Genomic DNA, 19,413 nt, shown 5'->3' on the forward strand with positions numbered 1-19,413 from the left:
CCTTCCCTTTCCTTTCCTTTCCTTTCCTTTCCTTTCCTTTCCTTTCCTTTCCTTTCCTTTCCTTTCCTTTCCTTTCCTTTCCTTTCCTTTCCTTTCCTTTCCTTTCCTTTCCTTTCCTTTCCTTTCCTTTCCTTTCCTTTCCTTTCCTTTTTCCTTTTCCTTTCCTTTCCTTTCCTTTCCTTTCCTTTCCTTTCCTTTCCTTTCCTTTCCTTTCCTTTCCTTTCCTTTCCTTTCCTTTCCTTTCCTTTTCTTTCCTTTCCTTTCCTTTCCTTTCCTTTCCTTTCCTTTCCTTTCCTTTCCTTTCCTTTCCTTTCCTTTCCTTTCCTTTCCTTTCCTTCCTTTCCTTTCCTTTCCTTTCCTTTCCTTTCCTTCCTTTCCTTTCCTTTCCTTTCCTTTCCTTTCCTTTCCTTTCCTTTCCTTTCCTTTCCTTTCCTTTCCTTTTCTTTCTTTTCTTTTCTTTTCTTTTCTTTTCTTTTCTTTTTCAAACTTTCCACAACGCCTTTCACTAGTGTTCATTATTCACTTGACAAAGTTGTGGCATTTTGTATTGCTAAAACAGGTAATTTTAGTAGAATCCTCTGGAGATCAGAGATTTATTTTAAAAACTATGCTTCTGTTTTTATTTTTTGTGAAAGCCATCTGTTAGACAGTAAAATACACTTTTTTACCTTTACTGTAAATTATATATTTTTTTCCATTACTGTGCCTTTTCAGCAACAGTATACATTAGAATTTATTTGAAAAAAAAATAATAATGTGATGCATTTTTTTCACTTAAATGAAAACTTTGGAAGAATAGCACAAGTTAAATAACAATATTAAGAATTCTGGTATTTCTCATTCTAAAGATTTTTAAATTATCAGAAACTATTGCAGTTGCATTACATTCCTACTGATTGCTTTATATATATATATATATATTTGAATAATTCTAAACTGAAAGGATTTGGGGGAGCTGTAGATCTCTGTTCAAGACAATGAAATTCGAATTAGAATCTATGGATATCCATTTGAACTTTCAAAAATGCTGGGAATGCCTATTTCTGCCAAAAAAATGGAGAATAGAGAACCTCTAGAAAGGCATAAATTACTTTTAAATGAGAGATAAAAAGAAAAAGCTTTATGTTTTCCCCACAGATGAAAATAATATTGAGATTGTTCAGCCTTTCATAAAAGAAAAAAGATGCTGCCTCCAACAAAGTGGTTAAATGTATTTAATTTTCAAACTTCACTTTTAAATGAAAACATACTGCAGTAGGATTGGAAGGCAGAAGAGAAGAGAAAATGGGAAGAAGTTCCTACCAGTAGATGATTTTCAAGCTTTTTCATGCTGGTAATGTAAAAGTATTAACTGGTTCATTTGTCTCTACTAAATTCTAAAAACACAGTAGTTACGAATTGAGGATTTTGTTAGTTTTGTGATTTCACCCTGCTGGGCAGCTAAAATCCTCCATATCCACTCTCACTCACTCACCCTATCTCAAAAGGAAGAGGGGGAGAAAATACGATGGAAAGGGCTCAAGGGTTAAGATAAAGGACAGGGAGATCACTCACCAATTACCATCAGCCTCAACTAGGGGATTAATATAATTCATTGCCTATTACTAACAGAGTAGAACAGTGAAAAACAAAAAGGAAACTAAAACCACCTTCTTCTCATCCATCTCCTTCTACCTCCTCCCCCCCTCTGTGTGACACAAGGGAATGGGGGGTTGTGATCAGTCCATAACAGTTTGTCATCTGCTACTCCTTCATGGTCACTCTCTCCATCTGCTCTAGGATGGGGTTCCTCCTAGGGGTTGCTGTCCTTCCCAAACTGATCTTGTGAGGCCTTTCCACAAACCTCTCAGTTCTTCAAGAACTGCTCCAATATGGGTTCCTACCATGAGGTCCATCTTTCAGGAATGAACTACTCTAGCACAGGTCTCCCATGAGCAGTAGCTTCCACTAGATCACGTGCTCCACCATGGGCTCCTCCACAGGCTGCAGCGTGATCTGCTCCACCATGGTACACCATGGTCTGCAGGGAGACAACCTGTTCTACTGTGGCCCTCTCCACAGACTGCAAGGGAACATGCTCTGGTACCTGGAGCACCTTCTGCCCTCCTTCTGCACTGACCTTGATGTCTGTGGGCTTGTTTCTTTCTACTTTTTCTCGCTTCTCTCTTCCAGCTGCAATTGCTCAGTGTAACATCACACGGTATGGAATATTCCTTTGTTCAGTTTTGGTCACCTGCCCTTCTCTGGGGTGGCGGCAGTAGAATTGTTAGAGAAGTGATGGGACATGACTTATGCTGCTAACAACAGTGATATGGTTTTATATTAGTAATATTAACAGAAGTAACAACTAATTCTGAAGATATTCAGAAAGAATACAAGGTTCTTGAATGCACTGCTACATGGAAGTTACAAGATGAAATTTCTCAGAAGTGGTAAAATCAAACCCCGTGATATCTGAAAGACTAAATCTAAGTTTTGTAATCAACAAATTACAGATTATGACTGAATACAAACATGAGAACAAAATTTGAAATATATGTCACAATTAAATAAAGAGTAAATGATAAGTAGCACATAATCAGACATCTTTGTGGTTTTGGAAAATTATTCTGCTCATGCAGAAGTTATTATTTTTGATGTCAAATTAATTTTTCTCCTGAAAAATACTTAATTCACTTACACATCAGGAATTACAAACAACAAGAAGCAACTCCTAGCAAGGAGTTATCTTTGTGAATTTCCTCAGTAATGAACATGGATTTGTGGCACATTGCTGTCATTTTATTCTGCAATGTAATTAGTTGATAACATATATCACCATCATATTATGGGCTGCCCATATTATCCAAGACCATCATTCCTTGTTTTGTGAAGTCAGTTATTGGTGCTAGGCTTATTATTCTTACTTAGGCAGTTTCCAAGAATCAACTGAGAGGCCTGATGAAAGAATTACAACAGCAGCTGATAGCTGCCAAGAATACATTCATTGCAAAGATTGTATTAATGGCAAAAGAAGCCTGAAAATTGCTTTAATTACAAATACAATGGTGTCACTCAGTACTTATCTTCACTTAGATATGAGACATGCTTCTGCAGTTCTTTTTGTGGGCCCTCTGCAATCAGAAAAGGAGCAACTTAAATGAGTTTGAAATTGTAACCTTTCACTTATTGGAAGTCACCATCCACTCAAAATCATCACAAACATTGTTTTGAATTGCTGTGTTTCTTGCATGAGAATGTCAGACTTAGGTGATCTTGTTGAAAAATTAACTGCATTTTCTTTAACATATTCTGTAGATTTTAGTTCATATTTTTAGATTCAGAAATATTTAATCTCTCTCCCAGTGACCTTGAAAGTACAAAGTACAAAGAAAAAAAAAAAAAGAGAAATGGAAAAAAAAGCAAAAAGATATTTGATTTGCAGTGAGGATTAGTAGTGGGAATATTATTCTGGACGTTACAGGGGACAAAAAAAAACAACAACAAACTTGGTAATAAGGATGAGATCTGTCCATGGGATATCAGTTATTTATAATATCGGATTATTTCAGTTCTATCACTGAAATAAGTGACAGTAATGAAAACTTGATAGGGACAACTATCCCTACCAGCTCATCTCTACCATCAATTCTGATTTCAGTCTCCTGCAATATGGGATTTGTGCTCTGATCTCAAACATTATAAACCTTTTAAAATCTACATTTTTTTTATCCTTGCATTCATGTTGCATGCAATTCCTAAGAGAGGATGAAAATGTTTGTTGAAAGTATTGTCAAAAATTGTTATATATATTCACAGAAAACTTTTAATGGTATGGTTTAATGGTATTTTATCAACTGTGCTTTTCACCATTATCACTATCAGTGGCCAGTCCCTTTTTGCTTGAATCAAGCTTTCAGGATTCATCCATCTTTCTTTGGAATATTCAATGTTTTTCAGGAAAAGAACTTAAGTTGAATTCTGTCTCCTACATGCTCACTGTAAAAAATGCTCGTGTCCACAGAGTCGAGTTTTTGTTTTGAACCATCAGAAGAGTTGTTTCCAGAGAAGACCATTTTCCCTTCAAACTAGGTACATATCACCACTCTAGACTACTTCCTTCTTGGGCAGGTAGGGACACAGCAGTGCCAAAGCCCTGACTCTGCAAGCTCATGGATCCTACTGCTTCTTTCACCCCCTTCAAGGATTCTTACAAGCATCATTTTCTGAATAATTGACTCTGCCCAGCCCCACCTATTGGGGTAAGATCTTGATTGTGATACCCTGTTCCTGTATATTTTGGCTTCCAGTACCAGTCCTCTGTGATTCCATTACAATTCAGTTTTGTATGATTCCTTGAAGAATCTAAGCAGATTTGGCAACTGGAGGTAACGTTCTTACTAAGTGGTTCAGATTTTCTTTGGTTTGATAGAATAATAGGCATTCTCACTGATGATGCTCAGCATAGTACTAACTCCTCCCTTTACACAGAGGGCACATAAACTTTTAAAAATGACAATGGTATCAGCACTTTGTAAGATATTGTCTGCATGCTACTATTTGTAAGAAAATACACTGGATGGACTTTGCAAGCCTTTTGAAGAAACTGTTCTCTATTCATTCAGGAGCTATAATATTCAGACTAAAGGCAAACACTTTCAGGTTAGCAGAATTCCTCCACATTGTGAAGCATCCCTTAATCCTTAATTGTGGAGGAAGGAAGAATGAACAGAAATTAATATCTGTTTTGAAAAAGCTTTTTAAAGGTTTATAAAGATATTAGAAAAAGTATTGTAACTTGCTACTAATGTAGACCAACATAGTGAAAGTCTACGGCAAATCTTTTAGATATAGGTGTTATTCTTTACCTTTTCTTAATTGCTTGTTTTATTTTTCTCATACAACTGTTAAAATGTTTTTGGTAGTACACAATGTTTTTCTTCTATTATGTGATAGTAATATAGATTAACACAACCATCTGGAGGATATAATCTGTTACAATCATAGGCTCACAGATTAATTTAGATTAGTAGGGATCTCTGGAGGTCATCTGGTACAATAGATGACTCAAACCAAAGTTAGTTTTAAAGTTAGATCCAACTTTAAAGTTAGAACAGATTCCTCAAGACCTTTATGAACCATGTTTTGAATAGCTTTGAGGGTGGAAATCTCAGAGACACTCAGATATGAGTGTCTTCGTGGTAAGAAAAAGTCATGATATCTAACCAAAGTTTCTCTTGGTTCCTCTTCCTCTATTACTTGTAAGTGAGGTTATTTTTTGATTCCTCAGTCAAGGAATTAATTTTGTCTCAACACTTCCAGATACCTAAATACCTCTGGAACATAGTAAAGTACAGTGTGTTCATTCCCTGGAGCACAAGGACCAAAATTTTCTGTTGTTCTTCTGAGCATACTGCTCTTCTTGCTTTCTGCTCTCTTTACTATATAGCAGAAGAGTGAGAAAAAGGAAGACAACTTATAATAAAACCTTATGAAACTGGGTATGCTAAGAAACTAGAATAATATATTATACTGTCAAGTTTCTTATTGATCCACTTAAAACGACATTGACCTTTAATATGAATGTGCTTAGCTACAAATGTCATTGGAAAAGACTATAACACTTAATCTTCAGTGACATAAAATGTGCATGTCAACTGTGAGCAAAACCATGGACTGTAGTGAAGAAACGTAGCCTTAATTGCATCATCTACTTGTCAGGAGGCTCTCGCCATTTGCTATCATGAAAAATGGAGATTAAGAGTTTTACAAGGCCAAAAGGCTACTATTCTTCACGGGAAGACATTACTGTGAAATAAAAAATAATTAGATTTTTGTTGCGGACAGGAAAGGTGGTTAAATTATACGTGTTTATTTCAAAAGATTAATATCAGGATGCTCTTGATTTCAAAAGAGAAGCACCAGTAAGATTCTTTGCAACAGTAAACAGAAAAGGGTTTATTGATTCTTTTATCTGCCTAGAATTTATTTTCTTGAAGTATATAAAATATAAATTATCCAGCATAAACTTCTGTTCAGAGTGGATGCTGAACTTAACCACCATTATCTTTACACACACGCACCCCACAAACACTTTTCTAGGGTTAGGAGCTCTTAAGAAGTAGATATTTTCTGACTGCACTGGGTGCCAGTGCCCAGGTATTGGCAGCTGTGAGGCTTCAGAGGCAACCTCTATGAGGAGAGGCCAGAGATGCCCCGTTCTGGCTCTAACTGACCCACCAAAGGGCACAGATGAATCCATCATCCAAGCTGCTGATGACTGTGTGAAAACACATTCAAGAAAAAGTGCAGAAAACAGAGGATGGGATGGGACAGGACAGGGAATGGACAGGACTGGGACAGGGGAAGGGGAAGGGGGAGGGGGAGGGGGAGGGGGAGGGGAGGCAGAGGGGGAGGGGGAGGGGAGGCAGAGGGGGAGGGCAGGGGGAGGGCAGGGGGAGGGGGAGGGCAGGGGGAATGAAGGGGAGGGTATGGGAATGAAGGGGAGGGCAGGGGGGAGGGGAGGGGAGGGGAGGGGAGGGGAGGGGAGGGGAGGGGAGGGGAGGGGAGGGGAGGGGAGGGGAGGGGAGGGGAGGGGAGGGGAGGGGGGAGGGGAGGGGAGGGGAGGGGGGGAATGGGAAGGGAAGGGAAGGGAAGGAAGGGAAGGGAAGAAGGGAAGGGAAGGGAAGGGAAGGGAAGGGAAGGGAAGGGAAGGGAAGGGAAGGGAAGGGAAGGGAAGGGAAGGGAAGGGAAGGGAAGGGAAGGGAAGGGAAGGGAAGGGAAGGGAAGGGAAGGGAAGGGAAGGGAAGGGAAGGGAAGGGAATCAAGAAATGGGAAGAAATAGAAAAAAATAGAATAAATAGAAAAAATAGGAAAAAATAGGAAAAATAGAAAAAGAAATAAAGAGAAAAAAAAGAAAAAAAAAAGAGAAAAAAATAGAAAAAGTAGAAAAAAGAAAAAGGAAAAAAAAAGAGAGATTTGGCCCTTGGCCAAGGGTAACCCACCACACTGGCCAAAGCCCTGTTTGTGTAAGTATATCACTTTTTCCTACAATTATTTTTCTATTTCACATCAAGTAGCAATTGTTTAAGCCTACAGACAATATTCTGTGCTATGAATTCACTGGAATTAAAACAAAAGCAAAACCCATGAGATGTGTCTGAATTGCAGTGATATTCAAAGGATGTGTGAACCTTCTGGGTTTATACAGGGTGCAGGATAAGACTTTTATGTGTCAGACCCCTTACAAATAATCCATATGTGTATCATGTCTCCTTTGGGCATTTGAAAATAGATTTAACCCTACTGAATATTTTTGTGATTGATCAGAACCATGATCAGTTCAGACTAAGACATTGTTTGGATTACCAATATTTATTTCTTTTATTTAACTTATATATTACTTTTTTTTCCTTATTTGTTCTTTTTCACATCATTGTGCCTGTACATGTATTAATATTGTCTGAGAAGCTGGTAGGAAGTTAAAAGTACTGTCAATGACCAACAGCTTATTTAGTATTCCTGAAATACTTTGAAAGTACTCAGCTAACACTACAAGGCAGTCATTCTGATCAAATGAGAAGGTAATAATGTAGCTGTACAACGCTGGCAGGTCAAGGTAATGAAGCACATAGATGGTACTGGCATTTGGAAGGATACACGGGCTACAACCAAGTGAAGCTTTAGGACACTGAAAATTACTTTCTACACAGTTAAATGGACAGCTTTAAAACTGGTATGTAAGGCCTGTTGCAGCACATGAAAGAGAGTTTACTGCCAAATGATTTCCATTTGTCGCATGTTGAATAATGCAATCCACTCACTTGAATTCAGTGGTGTGTAAATGTGATATTCATAGTCTGCATATATTTCAAATGAAAGCAATGATCACGTGTATCATGTTTTGAAAATTACATCCAATGTATCTTATTCCAAGAACCTACCATCAGAAGCATTTTGACCTTATTCTTCAGCCATTGCTCTGAACCAGTATGTTGTTAATGACAGGGTCGGTCATGGAATTGATTATATGGAGATGCCAAATTTAAAGCAGCAAATATAATTTTCTCAAAGTAGTACCATGAGTCATAGTACATTATATGATCCAGTACAGAACCACTATCCAACTGTTAATCTGGCCCTACCAAGTCTACCACTAAACCATGTCCCTAAGCAACACATCTACACATCTTTTGAGTACCTCCAGGGATGATGACTCAGCTACTTTCCCGCGAAGCCTGTTGCAATGTCTCACAACCTTTCCAGTGAAGAAATGTATTCTAATATTCAACCTAAACCTCCTCTGGCACAACCTGTGGGCATTTCTTCTCGTTGCTTGCTGCTTGGGAGAAGAGACCTACCCCCACCTGCTACAACCTCCTTTTGAGGTAATTTTAGAGAAAAATAAGGTCTCCCCTGAGCCTTCTTTTTTTTTTTTTTTTTCTCTAGGCTAAATAACCCCAGTTCCATCAGCCAATTCTCAGAAGACATGTTCTACAGACCCTTCACCAGCTTCATTGTCCTTCTCTTTGGACATACTCCAGTACCTCAATGTCCTTGTAGTCAGGGGCCCAAAACTGAACACGTACTCAAGTTGTGGTCTTACCACAGCCAAATGGTATGGTATGAAATTATATTTATAATATGAAATTCAGAAGCATTATTGCTAGAGGAGTGAGATGTTCATTTTTTCCCACTGAGTTCAGTGAGTTTCAGTGTTCTGTTTCTGACCCCTTCCCCCCCACTTTTTTTTTTTTTTTTGTCATAGTAGGTATCATAGGGACTGAGCTTCAGACCAGCTTTGAAAATTTTGGACTATTGTGTACTTGTTTCGTTTTCATAGACTGCAATCCTTCACACTGTACCACTGGTTACTTCCCAGTCTGTAAAACAGGACTTCTAGGAACATAACTATGTCAGAGCTGAGTAAACAACGAGAAGCAAAGTAATGTGTTTCAGCTATGATAGGTACCCTGTGAGGTATGGTGGTAGGGGAAGCAGATTTACTTATGTTCACTCTATCACTTCTCTATGGCTAAGATTTGTGCATCCCCTGGATAAGACAACAGGCCAAAAGAAAATAATTAAGTTTAGACATGGATTAATGTCCACATTATTCATACTGTACACCTTTTCTGCCTTTATTTAATCCACTCAAACTTGAGAATATTGTGTGAAAAAGTAAATTTGTGTACTATGATTGCCATTGCCCTAGGACTAGGTATAGGATTCTGGGAATGACATATAGTATTTCTCTTTCTCGATATGCCTAATAAAACAATCTGTGATGTGGTCTGTTTCAGTAGGAAAATTCTGTAATAATTTGTCCATGTCAGCAAGAATTAAATTCCACTTTCCTTTTCAAAGCAAGGAGGAGACCGGTAAGAAGGTACACTTCAGAGTATAAACCTCTCTGAAGCTTAGTGCCTCCTATACTGATTAGGTTTAAAGCCTTCTATTGTTTTACCTTTTATTGTAGTAATCCCTTTTGACTCTGCACAACTTGATATACAACTGATTTCACCTGTCATTTTTCACAACAGCTACCCTGGTAGAGAAACAGACAGTCTCAAGACACATATGACCCACCTGGCAGCAGCCTAGAAAAGGTTAATTAAAACTCTAGTTATCTTTGATTTTACTAAAACAATTAAAATCAACTGCTGTAACAAACTCCATCAGTAGTGGACTGAATGTGAGGTGTTGAGATTTTAATCCATGGTGAAAAGGTGCAATAGGATAAGAATACTCTGCTAAGCGGTGAAGGTCAGAAGAAAATCCAGAGAACGCAAGGAAGATAATAGTTAGAAACAGTCTCTTGCCACTTATCTTGACTTCTATGATGAGACACCTGAAGAAATATAAAGACTTTATTTTTCTTCCTGTGGATGTAGAAAAGGATGTAATAGATCTAGGGATAAAGGACCTGAAACTAACAGATACCCACCTTGCATTTGCGAGAATTCTTCCTAATTCTGTTATCTGAAAGAAAATATATTCTTTCTTACATGGATGGAAAGGATTACAAATAATGGAAAGCGTTACACAGGACATAGAGACAGTTACAGCCAATTACCACATAAAAGATGAGAACAGATCAAACATTAAAACTTCTGTTGAAATTGCTGCCAAATATTCATGTAAGTTCAAAAAGACCAAGGTCCTGACAAAGATGTACTAGTATGCTCTAAATACTAGGTCCAAAAATGCTGATCAGATGTAAGAGAGTGAACATTTAGTGCTGGCTGGTACAATATCACTTTACTCGCTGTTATTGAAAAAAAAAAAAAAAAAGTGAAGTGGATAAATATAATGACAGCTGCTGCCTTCAAATATGTATATATATACATGTATACATGTATATATATTTGTGGATATACTTAAGTGTTTAACACATTTACTTTAAAGTCAGGAGTAAAACTTAGTGTCTTACACTATTTTTTTTTTAATTTGAAAGATCTCATTAAATGATGCTTCAGGATTTGGTCCTTATTTGCAATGTACAGCAATTTTTCTATTAACAGGAAAAACATTTTATAGAACTGTGACTTGAAGCATTCTGTAAATATTTAAGAAAAATCTATAGTAGTAATGCAGGAATCTTGAAATGAACAGAAATATTTACAGAGCTCTTAATATGCTTTTTGCAACCATAACTTAGATCAGGTTTTCTAGATAAAAGGTTGTTTGAATTGCCTGACACTTCTGTAAAGTATTTTAAATTAAGTTAAAAGAATATCCTAAGATGTTTTCAGATACACAGTCCTGCAACTTCAGAAAATGTCTTTCAACACAAAACATTAATATAAGTTCTAAATGAATCTTTAGTAACAATATGCATGAAAATATACTTGTGTTAATACAGTCTTATGTATAGACACAATTGTGTATATATTAGATACTCATTAGTTACTGTGTCTCTCCAGTAGCATCCCAATGAGAAGCTTGCTTTACTTATATTATTGTTATGAACCTTAATGTGCTTGCAACTTCTCTTTTTCTACTTCTTTCCTGAAAAAATGACAATAATTAAAACTCTTGAGAAATACCATATCGAGACAGAATGAAAGACACCAAGGAACTGTTTCCTTTGACTTAATCTGGCATTTTTTCTGAATCATAAAGGGAAAAGCAATTTTTTTTTCCTCCCCCGCACAAAACTATTACCTGATATATGGTTACACTTTGATAATTAACCATTGCTAATTACTCTCTGAGTACAGTATTTTCTACCACCTTGGCAAATCAATTTGTAGTAAGGTCACATATTCCTGACAGAAGAAAGGTCACGGCAGTTAAAATATACTAAAGTCTATAGAATTTAAAATGCCCTTCATTTATAATTTAATAGGATTTAGGAATCCTTTTTGGCTGTTATTTCATGGTGGCTACTTACCAATAATTTCACCATTTATTAAGAACTTAAGTTAATCTAACTAGTCTATGATCTCTGAACTTTTAAAAATATTAGGTACTAGGTTTTCTTGATTGTTTCAGACATTCAGTCTGGACTGCCCAAGGGCACTTTTTTTTTGAAAACTTCTCATCTAACTTTAAGTACATATCCACTTATTTCTAGAGCTATTTTCTGTTCTTTGATACACCATTGCAGAGTGATGGCTTTAGTGGAAATATCTTGAAGATAATGGCCTTCTCATTGTCAGTTTTCTGTCACTGATAAGAAGTCAGAGGACTTGCCATCTCCTGGTTCTTGTTTTAAGATATTAATGAGATATTTTTACTATATTCTTTCCTTCTTTCTTTCTTTTTCTTTCTTTCTTTTTCTTTTTCTTTCTTTCTTTCTTTCTTTCTTTCTTTCTTTCTTTCTTTCTTTCTTTCTTTCTTTCTTTCTTTCTTTCCTTCTTTCTTTCCTTCTTTCTTTCCTTCTTTCCTTCTTTCCTTCTTTCCTTCTTTCCTTCTTTCCTTCTTTCCTTCTTTCCTTCTTTCTTTTTCTTTCTTTCTTTGTTTTTTCTTTTTTCTCTTCCTTCCTTCCTTCCTTCCTTCCTTCTTCTTTCTTTCTTTCTCTTTCTCTTTTTCTTTCTCTTTCTTTCTTTCTCTTTCTTTCTTTCTTTCTTTCTTTCTTTCTTTCTTTCTTTCTTTCTTTCTTTCTCTTTCTTTCTTTCTCTTTCTTTCTTTCTTTCTTTCTTTCTTTCTTTCTTTCTTTCTTTCTTTCTTTTTCTTTCTTTCTTTCTTTCTTTCTTTCTTTCTTTCTTTCTTTCTTTCTTTCTTTCTTTCTTTCTTTCTTTTTCTTTCTTTCTTTCTTTTTCTTTCTTTCTTTCTTTCTTTCTTTCTTTCTTTCTTTCTTTCTTTCTTTCTTTCTTTCTTTCTTTCTTTCTTTCTTTCTTTTCTTTCATCCTGTTGTCCTGTTGTGCTTCTTCTTGAGTGTCAACTTTATATATCACTGAATCTAAATACTCATTTATGCTGGTATACACTCCTGTTGGCTTGATTTTCCTGCATTTTCTGTACAATCCTTTACATCTGGCAAGGTAGAGTTTGTGTTTTACATAATTCTTTTGCTTATTATGTCATTAGGGCACCCTTACCCATTCTTCAAGGAAATAACAATTCATTTAACACTTTCCTTCCCCCATCCCCATTTATCCCTTGTCAAACTCAGAGTTATGGTTACCTACAAATCTGCTTTCATGATGTCTATTGCATTCATTTCAGTATTCCTTCTTCTGCTCTTCCAGAGAATGAAAAATCAATGACTGCTTTTCCAGCAGTATCAGTGGCAAGGACATGTATTCCTCTTTTCCAACCCTGCCACAGGCAATAACCTCCACTAGAAGAATGGGCAAACACTTTAGACCAGCTGTGTCTTAAATTGCTACAGCTAGAGTAGCAACAGCTCCTTTGTAAATGCTCTTTCTGTGAAGCTTTCCAGCATTTCAGGACTGACATTTCATTGCAACACTGCAACCATTTCTAGAACCATATCCTAAACATCAACGTATTTGTTAATGAACATATTTGTTCTTGGTTTTGCTTTTATTTATTTTTATTTTTTATTTTATTTTATTTTATTTTATTTTATTTTATTTTATTTTATTTTATTTTATTTTATTTTATTTTATTTTATTTTATTTTATTTTATTTTATTTTATTTTATTATTTTATTTTATTTTATTTTATTTTATTTTATTTTATTATTTATTTTACTTATTTTATTTTATTTTTTAATCTACACAAATATTTTACAACTAGATAAAAAAAAGCATGAGCTTTGGTCTACAAATAATAGATATTACTATTATTTTGGTCTACTAAAACATTAGAAGCTTTTTTATTTAGTGAAGTTGTTGGGAACTAAATTATTGTTTCAACTGGAAAACATTAAATGGTGATCTTCATCACTCTCTTTCATACATCTTATTTCAGATTGAAATAATTAAAATTAACAGAGTAGAAGAAACTTCATGTTGCCAGATCACACCTGTAGAATTAATAACAGTTGAAATGAAACAAAATCCAGTGAATATATATATATATATTATTATTCTGCTTTAGTCAGGCTACTTTGAAAAATTTACAAGTTTGCCATTGAGGAAATTGCCCTATAATTCACATTTCTTTTCTATTCTTTATCCCCTATATCATCTGAAACATCTTTAATTGAAGCAAGTTAGCCATGGGTATCTTTATCTAAAATCACTTTTACTTGACTTTTTTTGTTCAGAGATGTCACCAATTCAAGATTGGAGTCAATAAATATAGCCTTGAGGCAGTGTTCATCTGTACTTGTATTTTTCACCTGTGCCCACTTTTGTAAAAATACCTGATCATGTCTGTAATGTTCCAAAAGCTTGGTGAATCTAGGTTAAGTCCCAAGAGTATGAGAAGTATCAAGCTGCTTGCTGAATTTTGTGATTGATTGACTCAGTAAGAATACAGAATGATAAAAATGGAGAGCAGTGCATTTGAGCACGTGTACTGCTTCAGATGGTGTTAACAAGAAAGATAAAATTCCTTCTCATTCTCCTCTCCCCCTTCTCCTCCTCTTTTTGACAGACCTGTACATAGACATAATTGTTAATGCCATTAATAACATCATATGCACTTAATTTATATTAAAATACTCAAAAAAAAAAAAAAAAAAAAATCTTAGGATAGAAACTTGAAGTTCAAATCCAGCAACCTCTGACAGTATTTCATCAAATGTCATAATGACATAAATGTCATCAAATGTCATAAATGTGTATTTTTCTGACTTTGGCTATTGCACACACCGAACTGTAAAAACCACTGATCCCACCAGTTCTTGTTCATCTTGACAAGACCAAGGCATATTAATATACCCCAAACTTCTACTGTTGTCCTTTAACAGTTTCACAAAGAAGAATTCAATGTCTTTTACATACACATGAACAATGAACAATGTTTGTCACTATGCAAAATATATAAGGCCCTTGATGAAAAAGGCTGTTTTTTTGCAGTAAAGAATCATTAAGATTGGAAAAGACCTCCAAGATCATCTGGTACCACCATCTCCCCTACCTTGTTCTTATAAGAAGTGTCCATTTATATAATTATATCTGCTTCTTTCACAAATATGTATGTGTGTGTACAGATGAAGCATGAGTCAGTTCAAGTTTGGTTTTATTTATAGTACAAAATATAATTTTGTTATTATTTACATTTTGACCCACGTGTAGTAAAGCATTTGCTACCATATTCTGCATTTCATTCAGCAAGACATTGCCTTTGGAAGTCAAAACACCCACTTGCTTCTTTATAACAAACAAATAAATAAATAAATAAAATAAAACAACAACAAAAAACCTCTAGAAATAAAAATATTAAAAACAAACAAGCAACAAAAGCAAAACAAACAAACACCTAGACATACTTAAGGAAAGGGCATTTAACTTGGGATGGATCATTCTAAAATTTTATTAAATAAAATTTCACTTTTCAAAAACAAAGTCTAGCATAAAATTTATCTTTAACAGGAGGAAAAATGGAAAAGTAAAATTGAGTGTTGTCTGCTTGCCAAGGACAGATACAGCAATCTTTCTAAATACCTATTTCATAAAGGTTTTAAACTTGCCAAGATTCTTCATAGTGCAAGAAGTGAAAATAATGTGAATTTCATAACATAATAATTCAAATGATATTTCATTTTTATTTTCCTTGTCATCTACCCCCATTCATTAATGGTCTTGAGTTTAAGAACCAATAACTTCTAAAATTTCATATTCTGAGACAAAGCATTACAAAACAAAATAAGTCACAGCAACACAGCACATGGAGAACTACAAGTAAATAAAAGTAGCATTGATTATAACATTTACCCAACTCACAAATGTTTATTATTTATAAAGCAACTGAGAACTAAAGATAAAAAAGAATTAGGTATACATCATTCTATTTTGAGATTTCATTCACAAGATAATATCATTGTGGAATCATACATCAAGGACTTATGCAAAAAGATGCCAGAATAAACAAACACACATACAAACATATATATTTATTTAAATATATTATATTAAATTAAATTATGCTCTAATGAAATCAATTTTTCATGAATTTTAATGGGAAACTGAAATTCTTCAGCACACAGAGAAAAATCTTAAAGGTCTGTCATTCCTGCCTCCTGTGTTTGTACAGTTCTCACTGTCCTCAGCAGGAAATGGTATGTGCATCCAACATGATGTCCATGCCCCAGTAGTGCAGCTTAATAACATGCAGCGTGTAAAACTTTTTTTCATGAACACTCTGATTTTGAATCCTGAAATAGAGAGCACACATCCCAGTTGTGTGCTGGGTATGCTGCTGACTTTAATGTGATGCTAATAGCATCTAATGGCACTACTTGCATATCTCTAATAAACTAGGACTGAATAGGTTAGAAATTCTTCAAGTCTATCAGGTGGAAATCCCCACTAACAATCAGGTATGTTCGGGTGCCAGGACTGAAAGAAGAAATTGTTGCCTTCATCGCAGAAGTGATATGACAAGTGAGAATCCTTGCAAAATATACAGTCCTTTTCACCCCATTGACATGTTGCTATCACAGTCAACACCACTCTTCCTATGGTCTCTGAGCATACACATCTATTCTCAATGACAGGCAGCCTCCTTTTTAACAATTTTTTTTTTCTTTGTTGTTGTTTGTTTGTTTCTTTGTTTGTTTGTTTCCTTCTTCTGTTCTTACACTTTTAGCTATTCTTGAAGTGAAAGGGGCCAATGTGCACACAGGTCAAATAAAAGCGATGGATTTGGTGTTGTCTGTAAGATTGTCAGATTGGACTGGTGGGGAGAATCGAGGCCAAATTTCTTCAGGGTGATTACACGGAACTCAGTGGAATTATTCTGTGGTTAACATTCATGAAACATGGGGCAGACTTGGGATCTTATGGTTAAATTATTATGGCCCATTATAGTGGGCCATAATAATGAATTAATGGTTTTTTTTCCCCTTTTTTTCTTTCTTTTTTTTTCTCTCTTTTTTATATATATATATATGCTCACCTTTTTTTGATACTCATTTGTCTGCCTGTTTGATTTTCACTATATTATCAAGTAAGATTTAAGAAAGAAGAGCAAATGTGGCAGGGAAGGATCTTCTACAGAAAAGAGAACTGACAGATTCAGTACTTTACATTATGCTAAAAATAAATTTGTTTTGAAGAAAGTGTAACTAACCTTCTGAACAAGTAATAAAGTCTACTCAAAAGGAAGAATCTATTGCTATTTCACATAGAAACATATTTGCTCTTGTTCAGTTCATTGTTTTTTTCTCACTTAAGGAAATACGTTAAACACTCTAAAATGATTGTTCTCTGTGTATTTCTGAACTTTGCTGGTTGTTATTTTACATGGAGCAGCTCCTCTCTGCAGTTGTGAGTTCAGAAACTTTGCTGAATCTGTTAGTGACAGAGAAAGAACAATATCCTAATTACTGGACCCTGATTTGCAAACAATTTCACTGTTACCAGGGAAACAATATTTTAGGTATAAAATGAGAATTTTGAGCATTTACCAAGTGCTTCTGGAGTAAGCGGTTTTGAGTGCCAGTCAGTGCACTGTGTGCCAGTGTAGCTTTACAGTTCTATTCTCTTTCTTATTAACCATTCCAGTCAGTATTGCTGACTGGAAGTGGGATCTTATTCTGGACATTTTTTTCTAGGAAAACAGTTTTACCTTTTTCTGTTTAAGAACAGATAAAAAAGAAAATGGTTTCATTATAACCTGAAAGGAGGATCAGTTCCATGTCTGCTATACAACATAGCAAAACTCATGCCATCTTCTGTGCAGGCAGAAGGCCAAAGTGTAAATAGAAAATAAAAACAGAGGACATTTAAAACCTGAAAATGACCTTTTCAGTAGCTACTCTACTCTGTTTAAATCTCATGGATGTTTACTCATAGAATATATCAGTGGAATATTTCTTGGCATTACTCAAAATTAGCAATAGTCAGCATCATGCAGTTTGCCAATAATTCCAAATGCAAAATCAAGGATGAAATCAGTGCCATGTCTTTGAGATACGCATCAAATAAGAAACAGTTCTGAAAGAAAAGAAGTGGTAGGAGGCATTATACACTAGCAAAGGATATTGAAATTTTGCATCACCTTTAGGAAGCTAGGGTAGATCATCTTATATATTTGATAACCTTGTACCTGTAGGAACTTCTGCCTTCACAACACTGTAATACCACCTAGTTCTTTATTATGGAGGATAGTTAATAACTATCGTCTTTGCCCAGAACAGATGATGAGCAGAATCACATTACATATAGAAACCTCAAGTCCTCAAATGTGGATGTTAGGCTTGTTTTGAAAAACAAAACAACAACAACAAAAAAACATACTAACTGCATGGTAGTAAACATTACAGAAAAAACATACTCTTAAACTGAAAAAATTGATCCTAAGGACCTGACTTTACTCAGTTTTTATGTAGACTTGAACTGGTTTCTGCACAGTCTTACTGAAATCTGAAAAATAAAAATAATAAACAAGAAATTTTTGCATAGATTTGGTTAAGAATAAGAAGACAAAAAAAAAAAAAAAAAAAAAGAAAATCAACCTGCTCTCTTGTTTTTATCTGCAACACTGCTGATCCAAAAAGAACTTTCATTAAAGGCAGCCATCAGGGACAAGTTTTGAGTATATAACCTGAATACAAAACACCTAGGATCATGCATATTTATCTCCACTAATGACAGAGTAAGTGTTCTATTAAATGACATTCATTTTAAATAGCTAAGTCTCATAAATTGCATATCTTAAAGTCATAATTAGGATGTGTGATTAGCTGAGACATTCCAGAAGAGGTACTTGAGGAATCAGTAAAATAGACAAGATATATATTTCAAGAATCAATGAATAAAACACCTTGTTTGCATTACAATCCTTACACAAAGAGCAGGAAGGATGGAATAGAAATGTTAATACAGAACTGAATTTATAGCATGATTCCAAATGTCTCAAATACTGAAGCTTTAAAACAGTAGCTCTCACTTTCTTTGTATGGCAATGTCATATTTCAAATTTAAAAGGAGAATATATCATCTTCTGAGAAAGGCAGAATAGTCTGTGAGATTTTGCAGCATTCTTATGATTCTTTAGTGCAGCTTACATCTCAGCACAAAAGGTCCATGCTAAAAAAAAAAAAAATAAAAAAAAATTATTGGCATTCATCTAAACCTGAATTAAATGAAGTCACATTGGACTGATTTAAATAACAACCAGGAATTAAACACGGTAGAAGTCTTTTTAAGATCACAAAGAATATATATTTCACAACTTTTTAGTTAAAAATTAACATTTTGCAAATATATATTTTAATCGTCATACTAAACTCCCCATTGTTGTTGTTGCTGTTTTTAATTTAATTCATCAAAGTATAGGATTTTGCCTGTATAGTATTGCTAATATATGAAAATATGATTTCCTGCATGTCAGCAGCCAACTAAAAAAATTTGCATACTTTATTTTGAAATATGTTAGACAACATTCAAAATATAGATAATACAAACAGCAGAAGAATCCAACATATTTTAATGCACTTTTCTCCTTTTTTTTTCTTATGAGCAGTTTTATTTTTTTAAATTTTAAGAACATACTTGTTCATTTAATTATTCTTATTTTTTTCATATCATTTTTTTCATGATAGTTGTGAAAGTAGGATTTTGACTGTGAAAGTAGGATTTTGAACAGACACTTGAAAGTTAAAACAAAAACAAACAAAAATATACTTCTAAGGAAAGCTGAACGGTGCAGGCAACACGCTGGAGGGAAGGGATGCCATCCAGAGGAACCTAGACAAGCTTGAAAAAGCTGTGCAAATAATAAGCAAAGCAAATAAAAAAAATAAACAAAGGCCAAGTGCAAGGTCCTGCACCCAGGTCAGGGCAATTCCAAGCACAGATTCAGTCTGGGCAATGAGTGGATAAAGAGCAGCACTGTGGAGAAGGATTT

The sequence above is a fragment of the Anser anser genome (genome assembly GCF_964211835.1).
Source record: "Anser anser genome assembly, chromosome: 2".
Lineage (NCBI taxonomy): Eukaryota > Metazoa > Chordata > Aves > Anseriformes > Anatidae > Anser > Anser anser.